The following is a 13669-nucleotide window of genomic DNA, read 5'->3' as shown; positions in this document are numbered from 1 at the left end:
AGCGAGACGAAGGAGGGTGAAAGAGAGCGAAACGAGACGAAGGAGGATGAACGAGAGTGAAACGAGACGGAAAAGTGTGAAAGAGAGCGAAACGAGACGAGTGAGGGTGAAAGAGAGCGAAACAAGATGAAGGAGGGTGAAAGTGAGCGAAACGAGACGAAGGAGGGTGAAAGAGAGCGAAACGAGATGAAGGAGAGTGAAAGAGAGCGAAACGAGACGAAGGAGGGTGAAAGAGAGCGAAACGAGACGATGGATGGTGGAAGAAAGCGAAACGAGACGAAGGAGTGTGAACGAGAGTGAAACGAGACGAGTGAGGGTGAAAGAGAGCGAAACAAGACGAAGGAGGGTGAAAGAGAGCGAAACGAGATGAAGGAGGGTGAAAGAGAGCGAAACGAGATGAAGGAGAGTGAAAGAGAGCGAAACGAGACGAAACAGGATGAAAGAGATCAAAACGAGACGAAGGAGGGTGAAAAAGAGCGAAGCGAGACGAAGGAGGTTGAAAGAGAGTGAAATGACATGACGGAGGGGGACATTAGAGAAACGAGACGAGGGAGGGTGAAAGAGAGCGAGCCGAGATGAAGGAGGGTGAATGGGAGAGAAACGAGACGAAGGAGGGTGAAAATGAGCGAAACAAGGCGAAGGAGGGTGAAAGAGAGCGACAGGAGAGGAAGGAGGGTGAAAAGAGCGAAACGAGACGAAGGAGGTTGAAAGAGAGTGAAATGGGATGAAGGAGGGTGAAAATTAGCGAAACGAGACGAAGGAGGGTGAAAGAGAGCGAGCCGAGATGAAGGAGGGTGAATGAGAGAGAAACGAGACGGAGGGTGAAAGAGAGCGAAACAAGGTGAAGGAGGGTGAAAGAGAGTGACAGGAGAATAAGGAGGGTGAAAGAGAGCGAAACGAGATGAAGGAGGGTGAAAGAGAGCGTAACGAGACAAATGAGGGTGAAAGAGAGCGAAACGAGATGAGGGAGGGTGAAAGAGAGCGAAACAAGACGAAGGAGGGTGAAAGAGAGCGAAACGAGACGAAGGAGGGTGAAAGATTGTGAAGCGAGATGAAGGAGGGTGAAAGAGAGCGAAACGAGACGAAGGAGGATGAAAGAGAGCAAAACGAGACGAAGGAGGGTGAAAGAGAGCGAAGCGAGACGAAGGAGGGTGAAAGAGAGAGAAACGAGACAAAGGAGGGTGAAAGCAAGTGAAACGAGACGAGGGAGGGTGAAACAGAGCGAAACGAGACAAAGGAGGGTGAAAGAGAGCAATACGAGTTGATTGAGGGTGAAAGAGAGCAAAAGGAGACGAAGGAGCGTGAAAGAGAACGAAACGAGACGAAGGAGGGTGAAAGAGAGTGAAAAAAGACAAAGGAGGGTGAAAGAGAGCGAAACGAGATGAAGGAGGGTTAAAGAGAGCAAATCGAGACGAAGGAGGATGAAAGAGAGCAAAACAGGACGAAGGAGGGTGAAAGAGAGCGAAACGAGATGAAGGAGGGTGATAGAGAACGAAACGAGATGAAGCAGGGTGAAAGAGAGCAAAACGAGACGAAGGAGGGTGAAAGAGAGCGAAGCGAGACGAAGGAGGGTGAAAGAGAGTGAAACGAGACGAAGGAGGGTGAACGAGAGTGAAACGAGACGGAGCAGGGTGAAAGAGAGCGAAACGAGACGGAAAAGTGTGAAAGAGAACGAAACGAGACGAGTAAGGGTGAAAGAGAGCGAAACAAGACGAAGGAGGGTGAAAGAGAGCGAAACGAGACGAAGGAGGGTGAAAGAGAGCGAAACGAGATGAAGGAGAGTGAAAGTGAGCGAAAGGAGAAGAAGGAAGGTGAAAGAGAGCGAAACGATACGATGGATGGTGAAAGAGAGCGAAACGAGACGAAGGAGGATGAAAGAGAGCAAAATGAGACGAAGGAGGGTGAAAGAGAGCGAAGCGAGACGAAGGAGGGTGAAAGAGAGCGACACGAGACGAAGGAGGGTGAAAGAGAGCGAAACGAGACGAGGGAGGGTGAAACAGAGCAAAACGAGACGAAGGAGGGTGAAAGAGAGCGAAACGAGATGAAGGAGAGTGAAAGAGAGCGAAACGAGACGAAGGAGGGTGAAAGAGAGCGAAACGAGACGATGGATTGTGAAAGAGAGCGAAACGAGACGAAGGAGGGTGAACGAGAGTGAAACGAGACGAAGCAGGGTGAAAGAGAGCGAAACGAGACGTAAAAGTGTGAAAGGGAGCGATACGAGACGAGTGAGGGCGAAAGAGAGCGAAACAAGCCGAAGGAGGGTGAAAGAGAGCGAAACGAGATGAAGGAGGGTGAAAGAGAGCGAAACGAGACGAAACAGGATGAAAGAGATCAAAACGAGACGAAGGAGGGTGAAAAAGAGCGGAACGAGACGAAGGAGGGTGAAAAGAGCGAAACGAGACGAAGGAGGTTGAAAGAGAGTGAAATGGGATGAAGGAGGGTGAAAATTAGCGAAACGAGACGAAGGAGGGTGAAAGAGAGCGAGCCGAGATGAAGGAGGGTGAATGAGAGAGAAACGAGACGGAGGGTGAAAGAGAGCGAAACAAGGTGAAGGAGGGTGAAAGAGAGTGACAGGAGAATAAGGAGGGTGAAAGAGAGCAAAACGAGATGAAGGAGGGTGAAAGAGAGCGTAACGAGACAAATGAGGGTGAAAGAGAGCGAAACGAGATGAGGGAGGGTGAAAGAGAGCGAAACAAGACGAAGGAGGGTGAAAGAGAGCGAAACGAGACGAAGGAGGGTGAAAGAGTGTGAAGCGAGATGAAGGAGGGTGAAAGAGAGCGAAACGAGATGAAGGAGGGTGAAAGAGAGCGAAACGAGACGAAACAGGATGAAAGAGATCAAAACGAGACGAAGGAGGGTGAAAAAGAGCGGAACGAGACGAAGGAGGGTGAAAAGAGAGAAACGAGACGAAGGAGGTTGAAAGAGAGTGAAATGGGATGAAGGAGGGAGAAAATTAGCGAAACGAGACGAAGGAGGGTGAAAGAGAGCGAGCCGAGATGAAGGAGGGTGAATGAGAGAGAAACGAGACGGAGGGTGAAAGAGAGCGAAACAAGGTGAAGGAGGGTGAAAGAGAGTGACAGGAGAATAAGGAGGGTGAAAGAGAGCGAAACGAGATGAAGGAGGGTGAAAGAGAGCGTAACGAGACAAATGAGGGTGAAAGAGAGCGAAACGAGATGAGGGAGGGTGAAAGAGAGCGAAACAAGACGAAGGAGGGTGAAAGAGAGCGAAACGAGACGAAGGAGGGTGAAAGAGAGCAAAACGAGACGAAGGAGGGTGAAAGAGAGCGAAGCGAGACGATGGAGGGTGAAAGAGAGCGACACGAGACGAAGGAGGGTGAAAGAGAGCGAAACGAGACGAGGGAGGGTGAAACAGAGCAAAACGAGACGAAGGAGGGTGAAAGAGAGCGAAACGAGATGAAGGAGGGTGAAAGAGAGCGAAGCGAGACGAAGGAGGGTGAAAGAGAGCGAAACGAGACGAAGGAGGATGAACGAGAGTGAAACGAGACGGAAAAGTGTGAAAGAGAGCGAAACGAGACGAGTGAGGGTGAAAGAGAGCGAAACAAGATGAAGGAGGGTGAAAGTGAGCGAAACGAGACGAAGGAGGGTGAAAGAGAGCGAAACGAGATGAAGGAGAGTGAAAGAGAGCGAAACGAGACGAAGGAGGGTGAAAGAGAGCGAAACGAGACGATGGATGGTGGAAGAAAGCGAAACGAGACGAAGGAGTGTGAACGAGAGTGAAACGAGACGAGTGAGGGTGAAAGAGAGCGAAACAAGACGAAGGAGGGTGAAAGAGAGCGAAACGAGATGAAGGAGGGTGAAAGAGAGCGAAACGAGATGAAGGAGAGTGAAAGAGAGCGAAACGAGACGAAACAGGATGAAAGAGATCAAAACGAGACGAAGGAGGGTGAAAAAGAGCGAAGCGAGACGAAGGAGGTTGAAAGAGAGTGAAATGACATGACGGAGGGGGACATTAGAGAAACGAGACGAGGGAGGGTGAAAGAGAGCGAAACGAGACGAGGGAGGGTGAAACAGAGCAAAACGAGACGAAGGAGGGTGAAAGAGAGCGAAACGAGATGAAGGAGGGTGAAAGAGAGCGAAGCGAGACGAAGGAGGGTGAAAGAGAGCGAAACGAGACGAAGGAGGATGAACGAGAGTGAAACGAGACGGAAAAGTGTGAAAGAGAGCGAAACGAGACGAGTGAGGGTGAAAGAGAGCGAAACAAGATGAAGGAGGGTGAAAGTGAGCGAAACGAGACGAAGGAGGGTGAAAGAGAGCGAAACGAGATGAAGGAGAGTGAAAGAGAGCGAAACGAGACGAAGGAGGGTGAAAGAGAGCGAAACGAGACGATGGATGGTGGAAGAAAGCGAAACGAGACGAAGGAGTGTGAACGAGAGTGAAACGAGACGAGTGAGGGTGAAAGAGAGCGAAACAAGACGAAGGAGGGTGAAAGAGAGCGAAACGAGATGAAGGAGGGTGAAAGAGAGCGAAACGAGATGAAGGAGAGTGAAAGAGAGCGAAACGAGACGAAACAGGATGAAAGAGATCAAAACGAGACGAAGGAGGGTGAAAAAGAGCGAAGCGAGACGAAGGAGGTTGAAAGAGAGTGAAATGACATGACGGAGGGGGACATTAGAGAAACGAGACGAGGGAGGGTGAAAGAGAGCGAGCCGAGATGAAGGAGGGTGAATGGGAGAGAAACGAGACGAAGGAGGGTGAAAATGAGCGAAACAAGGCGAAGGAGGGTGAAAGAGAGCGACAGGAGAGGAAGGAGGGTGAAAAGAGCGAAACGAGACGAAGGAGGTTGAAAGAGAGTGAAATGGGATGAAGGAGGGTGAAAATTAGCGAAACGAGACGAAGGAGGGTGAAAGAGAGCGAGCCGAGATGAAGGAGGGTGAATGAGAGAGAAACGAGACGGAGGGTGAAAGAGAGCGAAACAAGGTGAAGGAGGGTGAAAGAGAGTGACAGGAGAATAAGGAGGGTGAAAGAGAGCGAAACGAGATGAAGGAGGGTGAAAGAGAGCGTAACGAGACAAATGAGGGTGAAAGAGAGCGAAACGAGATGAGGGAGGGTGAAAGAGAGCGAAACAAGACGAAGGAGGGTGAAAGAGAGCGAAACGAGACGAAGGAGGGTGAAAGATTGTGAAGCGAGATGAAGGAGGGTGAAAGAGAGCGAAACGAGACGAAGGAGGATGAAAGAGAGCAAAACGAGACGAAGGAGGGTGAAAGAGAGCGAAGCGAGACGAAGGAGGGTGAAAGAGAGAGAAACGAGACAAAGGAGGGTGAAAGCAAGTGAAACGAGACGAGGGAGGGTGAAACAGAGCGAAACGAGACAAAGGAGGGTGAAAGAGAGCAATACGAGTTGATTGAGGGTGAAAGAGAGCAAAAGGAGACGAAGGAGCGTGAAAGAGAACGAAACGAGACGAAGGAGGGTGAAAGAGAGTGAAAAAAGACAAAGGAGGGTGAAAGAGAGCGAAACGAGATGAAGGAGGGTTAAAGAGAGCAAATCGAGACGAAGGAGGATGAAAGAGAGCAAAACAGGACGAAGGAGGGTGAAAGAGAGCGAAACGAGATGAAGGAGGGTGATAGAGAACGAAACGAGATGAAGCAGGGTGAAAGAGAGCAAAACGAGACGAAGGAGGGTGAAAGAGAGCGAAGCGAGACGAAGGAGGGTGAAAGAGAGTGAAACGAGACGAAGGAGGGTGAACGAGAGTGAAACGAGACGGAGCAGGGTGAAAGAGAGCGAAACGAGACGGAAAAGTGTGAAAGAGAACGAAACGAGACGAGTAAGGGTGAAAGAGAGCGAAACAAGACGAAGGAGGGTGAAAGAGAGCGAAACGAGACGAAGGAGGGTGAAAGAGAGCGAAACGAGATGAAGGAGAGTGAAAGTGAGCGAAAGGAGAAGAAGGAAGGTGAAAGAGAGCGAAACGATACGATGGATGGTGAAAGAGAGCGAAACGAGACGAAGGAGGATGAAAGAGAGCAAAATGAGACGAAGGAGGGTGAAAGAGAGCGAAGCGAGACGAAGGAGGGTGAAAGAGAGCGACACGAGACGAAGGAGGGTGAAAGAGAGCGAAACGAGACGAGGGAGGGTGAAACAGAGCAAAACGAGACGAAGGAGGGTGAAAGAGAGCGAAACGAGATGAAGGAGAGTGAAAGAGAGCGAAACGAGACGAAGGAGGGTGAAAGAGAGCGAAACGAGACGATGGATTGTGAAAGAGAGCGAAACGAGACGAAGGAGGGTGAACGAGAGTGAAACGAGACGAAGCAGGGTGAAAGAGAGCGAAACGAGACGTAAAAGTGTGAAAGGGAGCGATACGAGACGAGTGAGGGTGAAAGAGAGCGAAACAAGACGAAGGAGGGTGAAAGAGAGCGAAACGAGATGAAGGAGGGTGAAAGAGAGCGAAACGAGACGAAACAGGATGAAAGAGATCAAAACGAGACGAAGGAGGGTGAAAAAGAGCGGAACGAGACGAAGGAGGGTGAAAAGAGCGAAACGAGACGAAGGAGGTTGAAAGAGAGTGAAATGGGATGAAGGAGGGTGAAAATTAGCGAAACGAGACGAAGGAGGGTGAAAGAGAGCGAGCCGAGATGAAGGAGGGTGAATGAGAGAGAAACGAGACGGAGGGTGAAAGAGAGCGAAACAAGGTGAAGGAGGGTGAAAGAGAGTGACAGGAGAATAAGGAGGGTGAAAGAGAGCAAAACGAGATGAAGGAGGGTGAAAGAGAGCGTAACGAGACAAATGAGGGTGAAAGAGAGCGAAACGAGATGAGGGAGGGTGAAAGAGAGCGAAACAAGACGAAGGAGGGTGAAAGAGAGCGAAACGAGACGAAGGAGGGTGAAAGAGTGTGAAGCGAGATGAAGGAGGGTGAAAGAGAGCGAAACGAGACGAAGGAGGATGAAAGAGAGCAAAACGAGACGAAGGAGGGTGAAAGAGAGCGAAGCGAGACGATGGAGGGTGAAAGAGAGCGACACGAGACGAAGGAGGGTGAAAGAGAGCGAAACGAGACGAGGGAGGGTGAAACAGAGCAAAACGAGACGAAGGAGGGTGAAAGAGAGCGAAACGAGATGAAGGAGGGTGAAAGAGAGCGAAGCGAGACGAAGGAGGGTGAAAGAGAGCGAAACGAGACGAAGGAGGATGAACGAGAGTGAAACGAGACGGAAAAGTGTGAAAGAGAGCGAAACGAGACGAGTGAGGGTGAAAGAGAGCGAAACAAGATGAAGGAGGGTGAAAGTGAGCGAAACGAGACGAAGGAGGGTGAAAGAGAGCGAAACGAGATGAAGGAGAGTGAAAGAGAGCGAAACGAGACGAAGGAGGGTGAAAGAGAGCGAAACGAGACGATGGATGGTGGAAGAAAGCGAAACGAGACGAAGGAGTGTGAACGAGAGTGAAACGAGACGAGTGAGGGTGAAAGAGAGCGAAACAAGACGAAGGAGGGTGAAAGAGAGCGAAACGAGATGAAGGAGGGTGAAAGAGAGCGAAACGAGATGAAGGAGAGTGAAAGAGAGCGAAACGAGACGAAACAGGATGAAAGAGATCAAAACGAGACGAAGGAGGGTGAAAAAGAGCGAAGCGAGACGAAGGAGGTTGAAAGAGAGTGAAATGACATGACGGAGGGGGACATTAGAGAAACGAGACGAGGGAGGGTGAAAGAGAGCGAGCCGAGATGAAGGAGGGTGAATGGGAGAGAAACGAGACGAAGGAGGGTGAAAATGAGCGAAACAGGGCGAAGGAGGGTGAAAGAGAGCGACAGGAGAGGAAGGAGGGTGAAAAGAGCGAAACGAGACGAAGGAGGTTGAAAGAGAGTGAAATGGGATGAAGGAGGGTGAAAATTAGCGAAACGAGACGAAGGAGGGTGAAAGAGAGCGAGCCGAGATGAAGGAGGGTGAATGAGAGAGAAACGAGACGGAGGGTGAAAGAGAGCGAAACGAGATGAGGGAGGGTGAAAGAGAGCGAAACAAGACGAAGGAGGGTGAAAGAGAGCGAAACGAGACGAAGGAGGGTGAAAGAGTGTGAAGCGAGATGAAGGAGGGTGAAAGAGAGCGAAACGAGACGAAGGAGGATGAAAGAGAGCAAAACGAGACGAAGGAGGGTGAAAGAGAGCGAAGCGAGACGATGGAGGGTGAAAGAGAGCGACACGAGACGAAGGAGGGTGAAAGAGAGTGAAACGAGACGAGGGAGGGTGAAACAGAGCAAAACGAGACGAAGGAGGGTGAAAGAGAGCGAAACGAGATGAAGGAGGGTGAAAGAGAGCGAAGCGAGACGAAGGAGGGTGAAAGAGAGCGAAACGAGACGAAGGAGGATGAACGAGAGTGAAACGAGACGGAAAAGTGTGAAAGAGAGCGAAACGAGACGAGTGACGGTGAAAGAGAGCGAAACAAGATGAAGGAGGGTGAAAGTGAGCGAAACGAGACGAAGGAGGGTGAAAGAGAGCGAAACGAGATGAAGGAGAGTGAAAGAGAGCGAAACGAGATGAAGGAGGGTGAAAGAGAGCGAAACGAGACGATGGATGGTGAAAGAAAGCGAAACGAGACGAAGGAGTGTGAACGAGAGTGAAACAAGGCGAAGGAGGGTGAAAGAGAGCGACAGGAGAGGAAGGAGGGTGAAAGAGAGCGAAACGAGATGAAGGAGGGTGAAATAGAGCGTAACGAGACAAAGGACGGTGAAAGAGAGCGAAACGAGATGAGGGAGGGTGAAAGAGAGCGAAACAAGACGAAGGAGGGTGAAAGAGAGCGAAACGAGACGAAGGAGGGTGAAAGAGTGTGAAGCGAGACGAAGGAGGGTGAAAGAGAGCGAAACGAGACGAAGGAGGATGAAAGAGAGCAAAACGAGATGAAAGAGTGTGAAAGAGAGCGAAGCGAGACGAAGGAGGGTGAAAGAGTGACACAAGACGAAGGAGGGTGAAAGAGAGCGAAACGAGACGAGGGAGGGTGAAACAGAGCAAAAGGAGACGAAGGAGGGTGAAAGAGAGCGAAACGAGATGAAGGAGGGTGAAAGAGAGCGAAGCGAGACGAAGGAGGGTGAAAGAGAGAGAAACGAGACAACGGAGGGTGAAATCAAGTGAAACGAGACGAGGGAGGGTGAAACAGAGCGAAACGAGACAAAGGAGGGTGAAAGAGAGCAATACGAGTTGATTGAGGGTGAAAGAGAGCAAAAGGAGACGAAGGAGCGTGAAAGAGAACGAAACGAGACGAAGGAGGATGAAAGAGAGCAAAAGGAGACGAAGGAGCGTGAAAGAGAACGAAACGAGACGAAGGAGGGTGAAAGAGAGTGAAAAAAGACAAAGGAGGGTGAAAGAGAGCGAAACGAGATGAAGGAGGGTTAAAGAGAGCGAATCGAGACGAAGGAGGATGAAAGAGAGCAAAACAGGACGAAGGAGGATGAAAGAGAGCGAAACGAGATGAAGGAGGGTGATAGAGAACGAAACGAGATGAAGCAGGGTGAAAGAGAGCAAAACGAGACGAAGGAGGGTGAAAGAGAGCGAAGCGAGACGAAGGAGGGTGAAAGAGAGTGAAACGAGACGAAGGAGGGTGAACGAGAGTGAAACGAGACGGAGCAGGGTGAAAGAGAGCGAAACGAGACGGAAAAGTGTGAAAGAGAACGAAACGAGACGAATGAGGGTGAAAGAGAGCGAAACAAGACGAAGGAGGGTGAAAGAGTGCGAAACGAGACGAAGGAGGGTGAAAGAGAGCGAAACGAGATGAAGGAGAGTGAAAGTGAGCGAAAGGAGAAGAAGGAAGGTGAAAGAGAGCGAAACGAGACGTTGGATGGTGAAAAAGAGCGAAACGAGACGAAGGAGGGTGAACGAGAGTGAAACGAGACGGAAAAGTGTGAAAGAGAGCGAAACGAGACGAGTGAGGGTGAAAGAGAGCGAAACAAGACGAAGGTGGGTGAAAGAGAGCAAACGAGACGAAGGAGGGTGAAAGAGAGCGAAACGAGATGAAGGAGAGTGAAAGAGAGCGAAACGAGACGAAGGAGGGTGAACGAGAGTGAAACGAGACGAAGCAGGGTGAAAGAGAGCGAAACGAGACGTAAAAGTCTGAAAGGGAGCGATACGAGACGAGTGAGGGTGAAAGAGAGCGAAACAAGACGAAGGAGGGTGCAAGAGAGCGAAACGAGATGAAGGAGGGTGAAAGAGAGCGAAACGAGACGAAACAGGATGAAAGAGATCAAAACGAGACGAAGGAGGGTGAAAAAGAGCGGAACGAGACAAAGGAGGGTGAAAAAGAGCGAAACGAGACGAAGGAGGTTGAAAGAGAGTGAAATGGGATGAAGGAGGGTGAAAATTAGCGAAACGAGACGAAGGAGGGTGAAAGAGAGCGAGCCGAGATGAAGGAGGGTGAATGAGAGAGAAACGAGACGGAGGGTGAAAGAGAGCGAAACAAGGTGAAGGAGGGTGAAAGAGAGTGACAGGAGAATAAGGAGGGTGAAAGAGAGCGAAACGAGATGAAGGAGGGTGAAAGAGAGCGTAACGAGACAAATGAGGGTGAAAGAGAGCGAAACGAGATGAGGGAGGGTGAAAGAGAGCGAAACAAGACGAAGGAGGGTGAAAGAGAGCGAAACGAGACGAAGGAGGGTGAAAGAGTGTGAAGCGAGATGAAGGAGGGTGAAAGAGAGCGAAACGAGACGAAGGAGGATGAAAGAGAGCAAAACGAGACGAAGGAGGGTGAAAGAGAGCGAAGCGAGACGAAGGAGGGTGAAAGAGAGCGACACGAGACGAAGGAGGGTGAAAGAGAGCGAAACGAGACGAGGGAGGGTGAAACAGAGCAAAACGAGACGAAGGAGGGTGAAAGAGAGCGAAACGAGATGAAGGAGGGTGAAAGAGAGCGAAGCGAGACGAAGGAGGGTGAAAGAGAGCGAAACGAGCCAAAGGAGGGTGAAAGCAAGTGAACGAGACGAGGGAGGGTGAAACAGAATGAAACGAGACAAAGGAGGGTGAAAGAGAGCAATCCGAGTTGAATGAGGGTGAAAGAGAGCAAAAGGAGACGAAGGAGCGTGAAAGAGAACGAAACGAGACTAAGGAGGGTGAAAGAGAGTGAAAAAAGTCAAAGGAGGGTGAAAGCGAGCGAAACGAGATGAAGGAGGGTGAAAGAGAGCGAAACGAGACGAAGGAGGATGAAAGAGAGTAAAACGAGACGAAGGAGGGTGAAAGAGAGCGAAACGGGACGAAGGAGGGTGAAAGAGAGCGAAACGAGATGAAGGAGGGTGAAAGAGAGCGCCACGAGATGAAGGAGGGTGAAAGAGAGCGAAACGAGACGAAGGATGGTGAAAGAGAGCGAAACGAGGCGAAGGAGGGTGAAAGAGAGCGACACGAGACGAAGGAGGGTGAAAGAGAGCGAAACGAGAATAGGGAGGGTGAAACAGAGCGAAACGAGACGAAGGAGGGTGAATGATAGCAAAACGAGACGAAGTAGGGTGAAAGAGAGCGAAACGAGATGAAGAAGGGTGAAAGAGAGCGAAACGAGTCGAAGGACGGTGAAAGAGAGTGAAATGGGATGAAGGAGGGTGAAAATGAGCGTAACGAGATGAAGGAGGGTGAAAGAGAGAGCCGAGATGAAGGAGGGTGAAAGAGAGAGAAACGAGACGAAGGAGAGTGAAAGAGTGCGAAACGAGATGAAGCAGGGTGAATGAGAGTGAAACGAGACGAAGGAGGGTGAAAGAGAGCGAAACGAGACGAGGGAGGGTGAAAGAGAGCGAAACAAGACGAAGGAGGGTGAAAGAGAGCGAAGCGAGACGAAGGATGGTGAAAGAGAGTGAAACGAGATGAAAGAAGGTGAAAGAGAGCGAAACGAGATGAAAAGGAGCAAAACGAGACGAAGGAGGGTGAAAGAGAGACAAACGAGATGAAGGAGGGTGAAAGAGAGCGAAACAAGATGAAGGAGGGTGAAAGAGAGCAAAACGAGACAAAGGAGAATGAAAGAGAGCAAAACGAGACGAAGGACGGTGAAAGAGAGCGAAGCGAGACGAAGGAGGGTGAAAGAGAGTGAAACGAGACGAAGGAGGGTGAACGAGAGTGAAACGAGACGAAGCAGGGTGAAAGAGAGCGAAACGAGACGGAAAAGTGTGAAAGAGAGCGAAACGAGGCGAGTGAGGGTGAAAGAGAGCGAAACAAGACGAAGGAGGGTGAAAGAGAGCGAAACGAGATGAAGGAGGGTGAAAGAGAGCGAAACGAGATGAAGGAGAGTGAAAGAGAGCGAAACGAGACGAAACAGGATGAAAGAGATCAAAACGTGACGAAGGAGGGTGAAAAAGAGCGCAACGAGACGAAGGAGGGTGAAAAAGAGCGAAGCGAGACGAAGGAGGTTGAAAGAGAGTGAAATGACATGAAGGAGGGGGACATTAGCGAAACGAGACTAGGGAGGGTGAAAGAGAGCGAGCCGAGATGAAGGAGGGTGAATGGGAGAGAAACGAGACGAAGGAGGGTGAAAGAGAGCGAATCAAGGCGAAGGAGGGTGAAAGAGAGCGACAGGAGAGGAAGGAGGGTGAAAGAGAGCGAAACGAGATGAAGGAGGGTGAAAGAGAGCGTAACGAGACAAAGGAGGGTGAAAGAGAGCGAAACTTGATGAGGGAGGGTGAAAGAGAGCGAAACAAGACGAAGGAGGGTGAAAGAGAGCGAAACGAGATGAAGGAGGGTGAAAGAGTGTGAAGCGAGACGAAGGAGTGTGAAAGCGAGCGAAACGAGACGAAGGAGGATGAAAGAGAGCAAAACGAGACGAAGGAGGGTGAAAGAGAGCGAAGCGAGACGAAGGAGGGTGAAAGAGAGTGACACAAGACGAAGGAGGGTGAAAGAGAGCGAAACGAGACGAGGGAGGGTGAAACAGAGCAAAACGAGACGAAGGAGGGTGAAAGAGAGCGAAACGACAAGAAGGAGGGTGAAAGAGAGCGAAGCGAGACGAAGGAGGGTGAAAGAGAGAGAAACGAGACAAAGGTGGGTGAAAGCAAGTGAAACGAGACGAGGGAGGGTGAAACAGAGTGAAAAAAGACAAAGGAGGGTGAAAGAGAGCGAAACGAGATTAAGGAGGATGAAAGAGAGCAAAACGAGACGAAGGAGGATGAAAGAGAGCAAAACGAGACGAAGGAGGGTGAAAGAGAGCGAAACGAGACGAAGGAGGGTGAAAGAGAGCAAAACGAGATGAAGGAGTGTGAAAGAGAGCGAAACGAGGCGAAGGAGGGTGAAAGAGAGTGAAAAAAGACAAAGGAGGGTGAAAGAGAGCGAAACGTGATTAAGGAGGATGAAAGAGAGCAAAACGAGACGAAGGAGGATGAAAGAGAGCGAAACGAGACGAAGGAGGGTGAAAGAGAGCAAAACGAGATGAAGGAGTGTGAAAGAGAGCGAAACGAGACGAAGGAGGGTGAAAGAGAGCGACAGGAGAGGAAGGAGGGTGAAAGAGATCGAAACGAGATGAAGGAGGGTGAAAGAGATCGAAACGAGACGAGGGAGGGTGAAAGAGAGTGAAACAAGACGAAGGAGGGTGAAAGAGAGTGAAACGTGACGAAGGAGGGTGAAAGAGAGCGAAACGAGATGAAGGAGGGTGAAAGAGAGCGAAACGAGACGAGGGAGGGTGAAAGAGAGCGAAACAAGACGAAGGAGGGTGAAAGCAAGTGAACGAGACGAGGAAAGGTGAAACAGAGTGAAACGAGACAAAGGAGGGTGAAAGAGAGCAATACGAGTT

The sequence above is a fragment of the Scyliorhinus torazame genome, chromosome 16 (genome assembly GCF_047496885.1).
Source record: "Scyliorhinus torazame isolate Kashiwa2021f chromosome 16, sScyTor2.1, whole genome shotgun sequence".
In the NCBI taxonomy this organism is placed as follows: domain Eukaryota; kingdom Metazoa; phylum Chordata; class Chondrichthyes; order Carcharhiniformes; family Scyliorhinidae; genus Scyliorhinus; species Scyliorhinus torazame.
Note: the sequence above shows the minus strand (reverse complement) of the source record.